At 40.6% G+C, this 15,090-nt stretch overlaps 1 pseudogene; it reads left to right on the top strand.

Moving 5' to 3' along the window:
- The first annotated feature begins 3,270 nt into the window (after positions 1–3,270).
- On the top strand, positions 3,271–6,099 carry LOC109945778 (UDP-glycosyltransferase TURAN-like; annotated as a pseudogene).
- The last annotated feature ends 8,991 nt before the right edge of the window (positions 6,100–15,090 follow it).

The following is a 15,090-nucleotide window of genomic DNA, read 5'->3' as shown; positions in this document are numbered from 1 at the left end:
ACCCGTGCTGAGTATCTGAAGTCCAAGAGCGAGGGTAGGATTGCATCTGATGGTGTCAATGCCAAGGTAATGTTGTTACAGCAGGCGACGTTCGGTGGGGCGCTTAACCCGTCTAGACTATCTCGTTCCTCCCCTAATTTAGTCCTTCCGAACCATGTTTTGCCCCTGATCCACCTGATCCGTTCGGTCTGTTCCTAACTTCCGACGACCCTACTGACAGCTTGGGGATTTCGTCTTTGTAGGGAGGCTCGTGAAGTCAGTAGTTGTATCTAGTAGTGGTAGTTGAGCATGCCATGGAGGGACTGAGCTGGAGAATGGTGTGTTGTTTATCGATGCTCGTAAAGTAAATAATTTAGTTTTTTATAAGTAAATCTATAGTCCTATTAAGAGTGGATAGAGGCACATCACCCTGTTGTGTTGACAGTGGAGGAACATTGAGTCATCCGCCACACTTTGTTCTGTAGTGGTCTCTGTTGATTTACCGTGAGTATACTGATTTACTTTCTTTTTGGCTATGGTAGGCCAAACATGTTGGGTGTTGGCCATTTAGGAGGTGCTTTGAGTAAAAATTACTCTTAAAGGTATATCTATGGCAACTGGTGTAATATAGTTCTAAAATATAGTTCTGACTGGAGCACTTGTCGTCGTGCTAATGTTTTTGAATTCTAAATTTCAGGACAAGAAGCATCAGTTATATGTTATTTCTGCCCATGCTGGCACCAAAATTGACATGAAAAGCTGGTAGCTTTGCTATGATTACATGAGGCATCATCTTTTTGTTGCATACACAACATAAATATTGTTCTAATCCGCATTCTTGACACAGGACAATCAACATGAGGCATCATCTCAGAAGACAACTTATAATAAGCATGGAAAAGGCATGTATTCTTGTGTTGAAGGTATTGCTAGAAGTATATCCTACTGCAAAATAGTTCAAGTAGGCATGCTAGAAGTATATCCTACTGCAAATTTTTGGTTTATGTCGTAGAGCTGACTCAACCTCGACTACTATAAATAGGGAACATGACCAGAGCAAGTCAAGTCCCATGTTTCAAATAAGATAACACTATAGAAATATTACAGAAAAATCAGATAAAAATTATATGTGGTATGAGATTAATTATAAATCAATTCCCTGCAGATAGGCATGCTTGTTACATACTTGTGGTTTTGCATCTGGCACCTGTCGTGGATAGTATATTATATTAAAAACATGGAACAACTAATCATATATTCATATTCGGAATCACCTTTTTTTAGAATGTCTTGGTCGACATAGAATCTACTATAACTTTTAGAATCAATACAGGAAGTGCAAGGAGAATCTACTATGTTTAGTGGTTGATTTCGTGGTCCTCAGATAATGGAATAACCAACATATTAACAGCCTTGAACAAAATTGCATTTGGTCAAGGAATTAACGCCACTTTTGTCTATGGAATTAACAGCCTTTTCTCACTGCCTTGTACTGCATATCTTCCGGTTCTTAGTAGCTTTCTTGCAACTCTGGACAAATATATTACTGATCATTATCCTCTTGATTCTACTCAGGTGGCACAAAAACCTTTTATGTAAAACCTTAATAGTTTTATACTTTTTATGGAAAGCTTTGACAATTGTAAATGCCAGCCATCTATACACCCAAACTCAAATAATCAAGCATGCCTATGTGCAGGGTGTCATGAAGACTAATATTTTTTAATGACACAAGCTTAGTTGTTTCGAGGCTGTATATATAACCACCATGTTCTTTACACGCACATCTAGGCTGTTCCCAGCCGAGATTAGCTAAAGGGATCAGCACTAAGCTTGGGGCTTGGGCACAGTTGTCGTCATGATTTTTCTGCCACATATAAGTATGTAATAAGCATGCCTATCTGCAAGGAATTGATTTATAATTAATCTCATATCACATATAATTTTTATCTGATTTTTCTGTAATATTTCTATAGTGTTATCTTATTTGAAACATGGGACTTGACTTGCTCTGGTCATGTTCCCTATTTATAGTAGTTGAGGTTGAGTCAGCTCTACGACATAAAGCAAAATTGGAAAGGCACCAACGCACAGCTGAGCGAGCGATATACTCCAATGCTATTGCTATGTTGCCTTCTACTTGTTTGTTTGCCTAGCCTGTGGCAGTCCTCATCATTACCAATTTTCAGGCGAAAGCCCTTGCTGAAAAGAACATGCGGGATATTCTGGTGCAGAGGGAGCATGCTGAGAAACATGTAAGATAGTTGGTCATCAGGAAAGAAAAACATATTCCTCTATTTCTAAATAACATTTGTTATCCATGAACTTTTTACTTTTGGATACAGAGACTGCTGAATTTCTTGATCCTGAAGTCAAGAGATGGTCAAATGGAAAAGAAGGAAATGTGCGAGCATTGCTGTCCACATTGCAATATGTACATGATTTGGCTTATATGACTTCTGTTTGAACCATGTACATCTTGGTTACTGTAGGACTTCCACTAGTTCTTATCAGAAACTTATGCCCATCATTAGATTGCCAATAAATAATACTCCTAATCATGGGTGCTCCAGTGAAAAAATGAATCATATGTAAATTCATTTCAGACAGCACAAGAAATGGTTAGCTACTATACACCAGGTTTACCACATTGTGTATAATATATAATTTTTTGTTCATGTTAATATCGTTCAAGAGTGTCAAGCATAAACATTAATAGTTTGTAAGGAAAAAAATCAAGCACCATGTGTTAGGTCATGCCTCCCACTAATTTATTACTTATGTTTATGCCATCTTATCTGTTTTGAGAATTTTCTTAGCATGTATATTTTTTTATTTCAGTATGCATGCATAATCCAATTCGTTGGAGGTTCACTCTTGATACTACTCAAACCTAACACCTGAGGAGTACTACTCAGACCATCTACCAACTCTAGAGGCCCTTTCTTTGAATTTGACTTCAACTACTGGAATCAGACACCAGTCCAATCATGCATTTTTTCTTCTTCTGGGCAGATACTTGGTTCAGACAGTGGCTGGCAGGCAGTTCCCCTCACAGACCTTATCACAACTGCTAGTGTCAAGAAGGCATACAGGAAGGCAACCCTTTGTGTCCATCCAGATAAAGTGCAGCAAAGAGGTGCTACAATCAGACAGAAATACATTTGTGAGAAGGTGTTTGATCTTCTTAAGGTGTGTTCTTTACTCATCTTGCTTTATAAATTAGTTACTTATCTACAGTTGCTTAAGTTTCAATATCTTTGTGTGTTTGCAGTATATGTTTGTAATCAGATGTCATATAAATATAGTAAACTTGCTAATGTTAGCATCATGTTTTTGTGCATGTCTTAAGCTGGATATCATGCTGTGTGGTGGATATGGTCTCATATTTCTGACACATTTTCATTCTGATTAGGCTTTGTGTAGCACATTTGTGAAGCTGACAATTTAACAGCAATGTATATCCAGAGTTATTAGATTGCAGTCTCTTCGAGTCCCTTTTGTTTGATGCTTACAGAAGCCCCCCCTCTTGACATAGCCTCAAAATTTTCAACAACATTCTTTGTGATGCAACAGGAGGCCTAATTTCATTTTTGGTTTATCTTTTCTCCAATAGAATCCACCCTCTGTTCCAACACTGGCTGTTGTAAAACTGGCAAGCTGGCTGAGAGGTGCTAAATTTATTGTTGATTGACATAAGTTTGGATATACATTGCCGGGGTTGTCGCATAGCAGAAGTCACATTATTGTCAAAATATATTTCTGCTAATCTATTTTACCTTGTTTGTTTACCTTCTGTTGAGATTAACGTAGCATATATAACCTGGTGTTCAAGAAATTTATTCCTTCACTTGATATATCTGTTAATATAGTAACATTTTCTTATTCGATAGGTTTGAGAAGTACTTTAGGTAGATGGTTGATGGTGCCTTTTGTGTTACAAAAGCAATGCAACATGAACTTGCTCAAAATTGGGGAATCAGGTAGACTGATCAAAATTTAAACATAGTTTTCTTCATATATATGAACTGCTCTTCACATTTTCTAGCCTGTACTAATATAGCTTTCAATGCCAGAGCAACGGTTCTTTATGATCAATCTCCCGATTTTTTCCACCCTGCTTCATTGATGGAGAAACATGGGGTGAGCATCTATTTTGAGTTTTATTTTTCTCCTTCCAGCACTTAATAGTTGTTTAGCAGGCTAGGGAATTCCATCGGTAGTGCTATGGGCAATGCCAAATGCATATCAGTGGGTACGTTTTTCATCAATTAGCTAGAGCATTTTGATGTTTTTGGTTATTTCGCTTCAATTTATTTCTTGTTGCCTTATCATACATCGCAGAGGAAGTATGGGAAGACATGAACATTACTGTCTTCGCCAGTAAGATTGACGGTGAAGTTTTATTGAAGTCTAATAGACCGGCACTTGTGAGCAGCACAAGCTGGTCTGCTCTTTTGAACCATGCAGTCATTGATATAGCCTTCTTTGTGTTCATTGCACGTGATTATCGAGTGAATAGTTCAAATATGAGAAAGGAAATAAACCTTTAGCACATATTTTTAGGACGCCAGATGAAGATTTCAGCATACTTCTGGAAGCAGTATTGATGTACGATAGATGTGTCGCTGCAGCTTTAGGTGAAGATGATTCAACGGATGAGGAGCAACTTTGGATTGATATCAAGAATGGGAAGCAATTTGTCTACCCAAGATTACTGTTTATTGTTACAGGTATAATCCATTCTGCTATATTAACTTGAATGACCAAAGTTCAAGCATTCTTTAGTTTTTCATGTATTCCAAAATTTCCAGGTAAAGGACCTGATAGGAAGAAATACGAGGATCAGATTAAAAGGTTGAAGTTGAGACGTGTTGCCTTGTGGACGATGTGGCTTGCATCAGAGGACTACCCTCTATTGCTCGGTATGCCAGCTGATTTTACATCCGTGTGCACACTTGTAGCACAAAACCTACCTAATTTGATGGGCACCAGAGCATAGTTTCTTTGGGTGTCCACGCACAAACATGCAATCCACTTCCAAACATAGTTTCTCTGGGTGTTTTGTGGACTGAAGCACCAGAAATGATAGATTTTAAGAGAAATTTAGGCAGAAGGGGATCCTAAGTGTTGTCCGTACCAAGAAACAATTTGTATCACTTGCTTCTTTTCTTTTGTTTGAGTATATGAAAGTTCGGTCATGAAATTGTTTCAAAATAATAAGATTGTATAGCATTGCACAGGTAACATTTTCTTTCCAAACATAGTATCTCTTTTGTTCTTGTCAAATCAGATTAGTTCACTCCCTGCCTCTGTGCTCGAGCGGGCGCGGACGCGGAGTCAGAAGAGTTCCCGTTGCCTAACCACAAGAGAGAGGAGTGTGCGTGGACACCAGAGTCAGAAGACGCCTTGTCGCCAGGACGTGCCGCGGAGCAAGGCGCACGAGGCTCCACGACCTGCTGTTAGGTCCGGTAAGTCCTCCTTGATTTGTACAATCTGGAGTGGAGTGGTCCTCTAGTCGGTACATTTTTTTGGCAATTCCACAAAATTTAGACTCTCTGCCAAACCTTTGGGAATGCTACCCTGATTTTGGGCATCGCTAACCCTCATTTAATCCTTATAGCTATTTTTTATCATCGCTCAGTAACCTTGGGTCAATGCACAACATTGCCGATTCCTCACAGAAACTCAGATTCAGTAGAGCTTTGGATGTATATCACAGACTGAGTTCCTGACAGTTTCGTACTTACAAAATCAACAAATTGTTTTAGATCCATGTCTCCATGTCTCTGCCACTTAGCATCTAGGTTCTTGCCAATTTAGTCTGTATTTGCTTTTATCAATTTAGGCCACATCATATCTTATGGTATAACCTTCTCGTACTGACTTGCATGTTGTTTTACATGCATCAAGGTTACACCAGTAGCCCCTTGGAGGACAGGGCTAAGTGGCCCTATTCAGAAGGACCTCATATCAGGTAAAAATTGTCTTACATAACTTTACACCTGGGAAGTGAATGCACGCAAAAGTTTGAAAGGGTTGACTTTCTGCATTGGCAATTACACAGAGATCACCGGTCTATTTCCTGTATTCAGGTGCCCAAAAGCTGAACAGAGCTGAGCTTGAAGTCGCTTGTGATGCAAGTAGATTATTCAGACAGTACATACATTTTTAGCTGTATTTATTCTTGTTTCTATTCAGTGCTTCATTCAAGCCTGCAACTTTCCTATGTCTCTATGTGCTTGATAGCAGATTATCCTATATTCTTGCGCAAGATTTTTTTTGGACGCACAAGTAGTTCTATAGAGTTTACTACATCATGTGATGTTTTAATCCATGAAATACAGATAGGGGTTACACTGTTTAGTTTGGTTATATATTTTTTATGATCCAAGAGGAGTTGTTTTCAACCCAATCCATGTTCAGATAATAATATAACTGGAACAAAATAATAATATAGATTGGTGTATGGAGCATGGAACATCAGTTCCTCCATCCTGTGTTCACTTGTGATTTATTTTCAGTTCCATTTTCCGAATACTGCTGTTCTGTCTCATCATATGCTTTTAGTACTCCATGGTTATGTAGTCTGTGCTCCTTGAATCCTTCAACAACAGACAAATAACTATTTGTTGAAGTTTCAACAAACTCGATTTGTTTGGGCTCTAATTTATGCACACTTGAACTTCCTTTTACATCTGTAATCACATTACTGAAGAATTCATTTGATACTTGTGAAACTAACTCTGACATTTTTATTTTTGCATCTGAGGTTTGTAGGGCCCAAATTATGTTCTCCAAGTGCCTCTTGGGCCTGCTGCAAAACTTCCTGAAGGTATTTCCCTTGGGCTTCAATTCATAGTTGTCGATGCCTTTGCATCTGTTGCCATTTTAAATTTCAGATCAGAACCACTATAGGACAACTTGAGATAATTCAATGTTGTGTGAGAAAGAGCAAAACCTTGACCATGATTCCCTTGTATGAGATAATTTCATGTGATTCTAAACTGAATGGTTATACTCTCTCTTCTTTTGATTTGGCCACTTCTATTTTCTCTGTTTTGTTATAGCATCAAGCTGATTTGTGTCTAATTTATAGGAACGATGTTAGCGAAAGTCAATTTAATCTGGTGCTGAACATTGGGTTGCAACAAATCATCGATGGAGACTGAGTCATCGCAGCCAGAAACCACTGTCTCAAGGTGCTGAACATTGAGTTGCAACAAATCATCGATGGAGACCGAGTCACCGCAGCCAGAAACCACTGTCTCATTTTGAGGAGATTTTCCATCTATGTTTGTTAGAAGGCATAATGCCTATTTTTCTCTTGTATTCGAACATTTGGCAATTAAGAAATAAAAGATTACTTCCCCAATATCCCTTCTTCCTAATCTCACCTTTCACGGCTTCTAGGGAACAATCACTTGCTATTACTGACTGACATGTCCACTCCTCATATGTCAGATATTGGTGTTGATATATATGTTGTTCGTTTCCATGTAATTATTGTGCACTAACATTTATCGAATATTTTGTATACCGTCGCAACGCACGAACACTCACCTAGTCATATACTAATTAGCTTTAATAAAATCATCTTATTGCTCAGGTCTTATGTGTATAATTCATTTTATAATTAAACTATATTTAATACTTTTAGATAGTATTTAAACATCCGACGTAACGGGCTAAAATTTAGTCCTCGATATCCAAACTGTTCCTAAAGTGGCCTCCAACGATTCACTAAGAACCTCCCTCCATCGACTTTAGGGTGTACGTACAGGGGAAATGAGCTCCAACGGCGCCCCCATGTGTCCCCGGGTGGAGGGGGAGGCATGAAAATTTCCATGTGAGCAGGAAGAGCTCCAACTACCCCCATTCGCTAATCAATATGTACATTTATAAAATTAATCTTTTTCAAGCTCTATAACCGGACAACAATGTATATTATGATAATACAAATATTATATATCTTTTGAAACTTCAAAAAACGATATAAAATGTTAATTATATGAGTTATAGTGTATATGAGAAGCTAAATTGGGAGAATGGTTGAAGATAGAAAGAAATAGAAGAAAGAATCTGTTGGGGACTTGTTCTTAAATGCTATGAATTAAGAACAAGGCAACACAGAAAGAAGTTAATGGTTAATGTCCTTCGTCCCTCGAAGCATTATTTCCCTTAGAATATAACGATCTTCGGACGAAGGTCGTGAAGGACATACCTTCATCATAACAGTTTACGTTGATAAAAGGAGAAGCATATGAAACATGAGAGAATAATATGAATAATCACATAACATTATTTACATGTCCTTATTATATAATCATGGATGAATAAGAACAATATTGAATTACATTTGTACCTTCGGCTTGATAGAAGGTGAAAGTACAAGCGTGACGCACGAGCGAGTACAAGTCAGCATGAACAGTACGAGGGTACTGTTCATCTATTTATAGGCACAGGACGCAGCCTGTGTAAAATTACATTCATACCCTTCATATTCACTATTGACTTAAGAACAATCTGTCGAGGACTAGATAGCCTTTTCCTCCTTAAGTCGGTTCTTTTTTCTGCTACTAAGCCGAAGCTTCCTTGCGCGCAGCTTCGGCGCTGGTTCAACCTTCGTTCCGACCCTGCTTTCTATATTGTGTATAACTTCATCCCGAGTTTGAAGGTTCCTGTACCTACATTATGCTTGGGAAACATTGTTAATCATGTTTTTGAGGACCTTCGGAAGACGAAGGCCCCCAACAGTAGGCCCTCGCATTATTAATTTGTAATAACAACGAATTCAAACTGCGACGTGAACGAAGGCCTTAAGTCGAAGGTCTGAAAAAACACCTTCTCTTTGCTAGAATAGCAACAATCAATGACAGACGGGGCCCTCCAAGTTGCAGCGTACTAGTAGGACTAGGCATTCGGTCTATTAGGGTAATTCGGTTCGGTCTATTCGGGTTTATGAAATTTCGGGTTCTGAAAAATGAGAACCAAAATTTTGCAAAAATATTTTAGGAACCGAACCCGAATAGGCTCACAATTTCGGTTTGGTCTATTCGATCCACCGAATAGACCCAAATTGTAGAGAGACTAGTATATTTTGTTAAAATATATACAATGAATAATTCATTGAAAGTACTATTACTACAACAAGTGACTATAAAAATTAGCATGCGAAGATATATATACTATCGTTAAGATGATATCATTATTTCTAGCTAATAAGTTTATAAATCATATAATAATACCATCACATATTATGAGCTTTTTTATATTTCGGGTTATTAGGCCTATTCGGGTTTTAAAGGTTAGGAACCGAACCCGAACCCATAACCCGAAATATAGCACATATAGGAACCGAACACGTAAACACGAATAGACCGACAATTCGGTCTATTCAGGTTCGGTTCGGGTTCGGGTTCGGTTTTCGGTTTTAAAATGCCCACCCGTACGTACTAGGCGTATAAATATGAACTCACACCGGCTGCATTTGATATGCTGTTTCTGCCATTTGCATTATTTTCTCAAACTTTTAGCTCTTGCTCACTAGCGCTCGCTAGATTTTCAAGCTTTTTGAGCTTCGGTTAAAAGACGCGTTTTTACCATGTCTGGGGAAAAATGACTGAGAAGGAAAAGCTGACTGAGGAGACGAAGTTGTTTGAGGAGAAGAAGGTTGTGGATCCTTATATTGCTGGATTTATTGAGTCGATGGCAAAGACAAACACAGAGAAGATTACTAAAGAGATACTGGAAGATTTATCTGAAGATACTGGTGACAGCGATAGCTATGATGTGGAAAGTGGAGATGAAGATTCTGAAGACCGGCCCTGGCGACCAAGCCATACTGTTTTTGGAAAATCGACCATTAAATAGAGTCATCTTGAGAACATGAGAGGAAGGTACTTTCGGTACATGTCTATCGTGAGGGCTGGCGGAGACAACAACGTCCCTGCTCCTGAGGAAAATGAAGTTGTTATCTACCGAAGCTTTTTTAAGGCTGGACTTCGGTTTCCTTTAAGCAAGTTTGTAGTTGAAGTGCTGAAAATCTACCAGATCTTCCTTCATCAGATCACTCCCGAAGCTATAATGAGGATGGGGATTTTTGTCTGGGCTGTAAGGAGTTAAGGGTTAGAGCCAAGCGCGAAGTGCTTCTGCAGTATGCACAAACTTTTATATGAGACGAAGGCTACTGGCAAAGAACAGTACCACAACAACTTCGGTTGTTATGGATTTATTGCTCGCCCTAACGCAAGCCACCCGGTGCCAACATTTCGAAAGAGATGGCCTAGGGCCTGGATGGAAGAGTGGTTTTATGTGAATAATGATTTAAAGGAAAGGGAAGACATTAAAGAAATCATCATGCGCCCCATCTGGTCCCGCTTCGGCCTCCAAAGGCCGAAGGTGGAAATTGATGACACTGTCGAAGCGTGTCAGAGGTCTTTCAGCACTGTTTGCTCCTTTATTGGCACAAGATATTTGATTCAAGAACATATAGCCTTTAGGGTATGGCCGCTTGTGGAAAGCTAGGAAATGCCAAAGGAGACCACCACTGATTCTAGTGATGGTGGTCTGGTCCGACTGAAATATACCTTCAGATTTAGGGAGAAGATTGATGAGCCAAACGACGATTGGCTGAAGTGTATTGAAGCTACCAGTGATGAGTTGCTTGGTGCTTACTCCAAGGCCGAAGATAATGCTCTGTCCACAGCCTTTGGAGGTCGAGGGAAGAAAAGACTAAACAGGGTTTTTGATGTGATCGGCTTCATATACCCCGATTATCGCTACCCACAGCGAGGACAATAGAAAAAGAGGAAGACTGCTGCTTCGGTCACCCCAACTGAGCCTGTGCCGAACAGCAAAAAGGTGAAGGTTCTGACCCACCGATCGCGTTACATTGAACCGGCCGTGGTGCCTGAATTTGGCGCAGGGTCCACTCCAGCAGCCGAAGCAACACAGTCTGCTTCGATTACACAGAGCGCCAAAGAGTCGAACGTAATGCCGAAGACGCATACAGTCAAGGCAGTCGAAGATAAGGTTGATAAGGCTGAAGGGTCAAAGGCTGAAAAAATGATGCAAGTGCCAAAAATTCTGAGCCCTCCGACAGAGGCAACACTGCCAAAGGTGCAAAAGACTTCTGCTGCAACTCCCAAGAGGAGGAGAATGGCCAACGTGTTGGATGCTGTGCTGGAAACTACGAAAGTTTTAAGCCCTGCTACTACAAAGAAAGTTGTTGAAACTACAAAAACGTAGGCCGAAACCAAAACTAGGCAAGCAGAAACTGAAGCTGCGCTAGCTCAAACTCAAGCCGAAGCTGGGCCTTCAGTGCCCACCGAAATAGAGCCTGCTGATCCTAAGGAAAAAATGACAAAGCAGATTGCATCTGAAAAGATCGAAGCTCCTGCTCCCGAAGCTTTGAACAAAAGCATTGACTACATTATTCGTCATGCTTCGGGAAAAGAACTATTCCAAGAAGAAATGCTACGCCCAAAAATTGAAATATCCGAATGGGGCGTTAGTGTTCAATGGTAGTGACGAAGAAGATTTTCTGTACTGTCTCCCAGATAACAAAGAAATATCCGTTTGCCGGGAGATAGGTAAAAGCATCGGATTCCCGAAGCTGGAAGACGGACTTTCCATTTTATCGAAGGATGAACTTGCTGACAACCTAGCATACAATAGCATAAAGGTATAAAAGTTAACTTTGAATTTGAAAATGAGGTATTTCATTTGTCATACTCAATTCTTTCCTTCTCTTGCAGGGCTTGATTCTTAGTAATGCCCTTAGGGCGCAGAAAAATATTGAAGACGAAGCCTATACGATGGAAAGGGTTACTCGTAGAAGGGCTATCAAATTCTACGAAGTACAATGGAATAAGCATTCCAAAGATGAAGCAACGTGGGAATCCGAAGATTTCCTGCATAGTCAGTTTCCAAAGTTTATAGAATCCTATATGTCCTAAGTTTGTTGTAATTTATCCCTAATGTAAATCAACAGGGGCACCCACACCCCTGCCTTGTAACAGAAATAAGGAAATGAGATTGTGACGCGTTTCCTTTTCCACTACTTAGCCTCGAGCTTTAATCTCGGGACGAGATTTCTTTTTAGGGGGAAAGGATGTAACACCCCTAGTGTTACTAAAAACTAAAACTTGGCATAGCATCATGTGCATCGGCATCTCTGTGATTGTAATGAATCTAGATTGCATTTATTAGGCTTAAGAAAACTCTAAGTGTGATGATGTGATTAGTTGTAAGCAGAGAGCTCATTTGATGAACTCCAGTTTTTATCCCAAAAGTGAAATTTGTAATCTGGTCATATTTTGCCAAAACTCAAAATATCAAACTTATAGAGTTTTCTATACCAAACAGCTTTCATGTGTAGAGATTTTCAAGTTCTATAGCAAAAGGTGGAGAAAAACTCACAAGTAGTTTTGACCTAGGGTTTGGATTCCTAAAAATGTTAGCAACTAGCTGTATTTGGACCCTTATAACTCTTGATCTATGGAGTCTTGAGGATAATCACTATATCAAATTTGTAGAGCTACACCAGGTGTACAAACTTGATTAACTCACCTTACCCTAAATCCATATGGTATTGGTAGAAAATGGGGCCTAAAGATGAAATGTTTAGTCTCAGGCATTTCAGCCTTACTGATTTTGTAATCTGAAGCAGTTTTGGAAGCTCCTTAAGGGTTGATCTATATAGTTCTGGGCTATGAGTATTGAAACCAAGTGGAAGACCACGTGTTGGTGTGCAAGTTTGATAAAGGATCCTACCCCTAGAGCCATATGAAACTGGCAGTAACAGTGGTCTAAAGGTTCAATGTTTTTAAATCTGGATTCAGACAGTCTCATTTCAGCTCACTGAAATTGGTGTGATTTGTCTAACTTTGGGGTTTCTTTGTGGATGATCAGTGGAGTATTGAGCCATACTCATTATAGAAAAGTTGTAGAGTATCTATTAGAGTACAAGTTTGATTAAGGGAGATGAACTTGGTGTTAAATAAAAATTATAGAAAAACAGGGCTAAAGATGGGCTGTCAGACGCCTAAAGATTTCAGATGGTGAATAGTAACCAGTGTTGAATTTTAGTGCTTGGCTCAACTTTGGGAGCTGTGTGGTGTCTGTTCTAGACAGTTTTGGGCTGAGATCTTTATACCAAAAATGAATTTCATTTGTTAAAGAGGAAGTCTTTTTAAATGAGTTTGGGTTGATTCCACACAAAAAGAGTAGTGTGATCCCCAAGTTACTCTGTCAGTCTGTGAGTTCAGATTTCAGTTCAGTTAACTGAAACTATGGTAACTAGGGATGCACTTTACTTTAGGGGTACTTGTAACACCCTGAATTTGGGAGTATAAAATTTCTTTTCTAATATCGACCAAATTCAGGTGTTACTCTCTTCTTGACCTGCTTTTCTTCTTTTTTTCTAAATAATGGAGAGTTAAATTATTACATAATAGGTATATATATAAGTTGTTAGCGTAGTAAAATAAAATCTTGGAGAAGCTTTGATTGTTGCATTCATGTCGTTGCATAGTATTTATAAGTGCAAAGGTTTTCAAACTTTATCGGATTATCTTGTTTACGTTTCTAGAAAACTTTCGAGAACCCTCGAAATGTTTCTTCGAGTATTAAATATGAATTTTAGTTTTTCTAATATTAAATTAAATACCTAAAATGTGGTAATTGCGAAAACTATAAAATTTTGCAAACTCTATAATAATTATATATTTCTTTCTCTTGTCGAACATGTCCCAGATCTTGTGTCCTTTTTCACGAGATCACCGAACCACGTCTTCTCGCGAATGGTATGCCGCTTGTGTCTGCTACTACTGCTGTGACTACCCCGTCTACCTTTTTTTGCCTTGCCTCATCGCACCGTACTTGGATGGTCCACATGTCATATCCTCACTCTCTCTCTCGCAACTGCATCTCCCGCCTGAGCGCCCACGACGTGTGGATTCTAGTAACCGCTCGCTCGACGCACCTATTCAAGCTGCAGACGCCCACTCGAACTCCCCTCTTCCCCAAACCGTGCCATGCGAGTAGATTCGGCAACTACTCCATCCTCCTCTCCCTACCTGGCCGTCGTGCAGCAGCCGTGCTGAGCCTCTGCCGCCCTCTCTCTTGCCACTCGCGTGAGCCCCTGCTGGTCGGCTGGCCGGACATGACGGCTATGGCCGAGCCCAGCGCGCAGTCGTCCTCCAGGACTGAGCCCCTGTGCAGCCACTACCGCCGGCAGGCCTCGATGTCCGGTCGTGCTTCGACAAGTCACGCGCCTCCGACAAACCTCGCGCCCGTCGTGTCCTTGCCTCTACGTCAATCGACACGCATAGGTGAGAATCCTCTACCTTTCCCTCTCTTTCTCTGTATTGCAACGTCGCGCTGCTTTGAGCCGTCCTGGTCGCCGGCGTGCCAGACCATGGCCCCTGTGTGCGATGCCCTAAGTACCCTGGCCTCACGTCCCGGCCATGGTCAACACAACCGTCACTGCATGCCCTCGCAGCTGCATCGCCGTTCTGGTGAGCCGCCGGCGCGCCTTGCCCTGCAGCGACCCATGCTCGCTCCTCGCCATCTCGCTCCCCTGGTCGCGCGTCGCCATGCCATGGCTGCACAGCGCAGCAACCAACCCCCGCCGTAATGCATGATTAGATCTCCCGTCCGTGCGCCCAGGGAAGGAGAAAACAAAGTTGCCATGCGTGGAACTTGGATGCGTACAAGAGAATAGGAGATGAAGAAACTGCCATGGACCCCACCTGCATGGCCGCATGCAATTTTCCGTTGTGTGCGTTCGCGTTTGGAGCCCACATGCATGCGTTGTACCTCATGTCTCATGCCTCCTCGAATCATCCGGTCTTCAGATCTGCATGCAGTCAAAATCTGAAAATTGCCCCCATACCAGATCCTCTACACACGCTCTCAGTGTTGCCCAATGTGTGGCTATGTCTCTGGCCAATCACAGCGTGCCACGTCACAATTAATCCACAAATTACTAAATACACGTTTTCAGATGTGTTTTAAATCTGTTTTACGTCGTTTAAGTCGCTTTAACTTCGTAACCTCGTCGCCTACATGTTAGTAACATTATTTCGTCGGAATACACGTTTTACT

Source organism: Zea mays, chromosome 4 (assembly GCF_902167145.1).
Source record: "Zea mays cultivar B73 chromosome 4, Zm-B73-REFERENCE-NAM-5.0, whole genome shotgun sequence".
Lineage (NCBI taxonomy): Eukaryota > Viridiplantae > Streptophyta > Magnoliopsida > Poales > Poaceae > Zea > Zea mays.
This window is presented reverse-complemented; position numbering and strand designations above follow the sequence as displayed.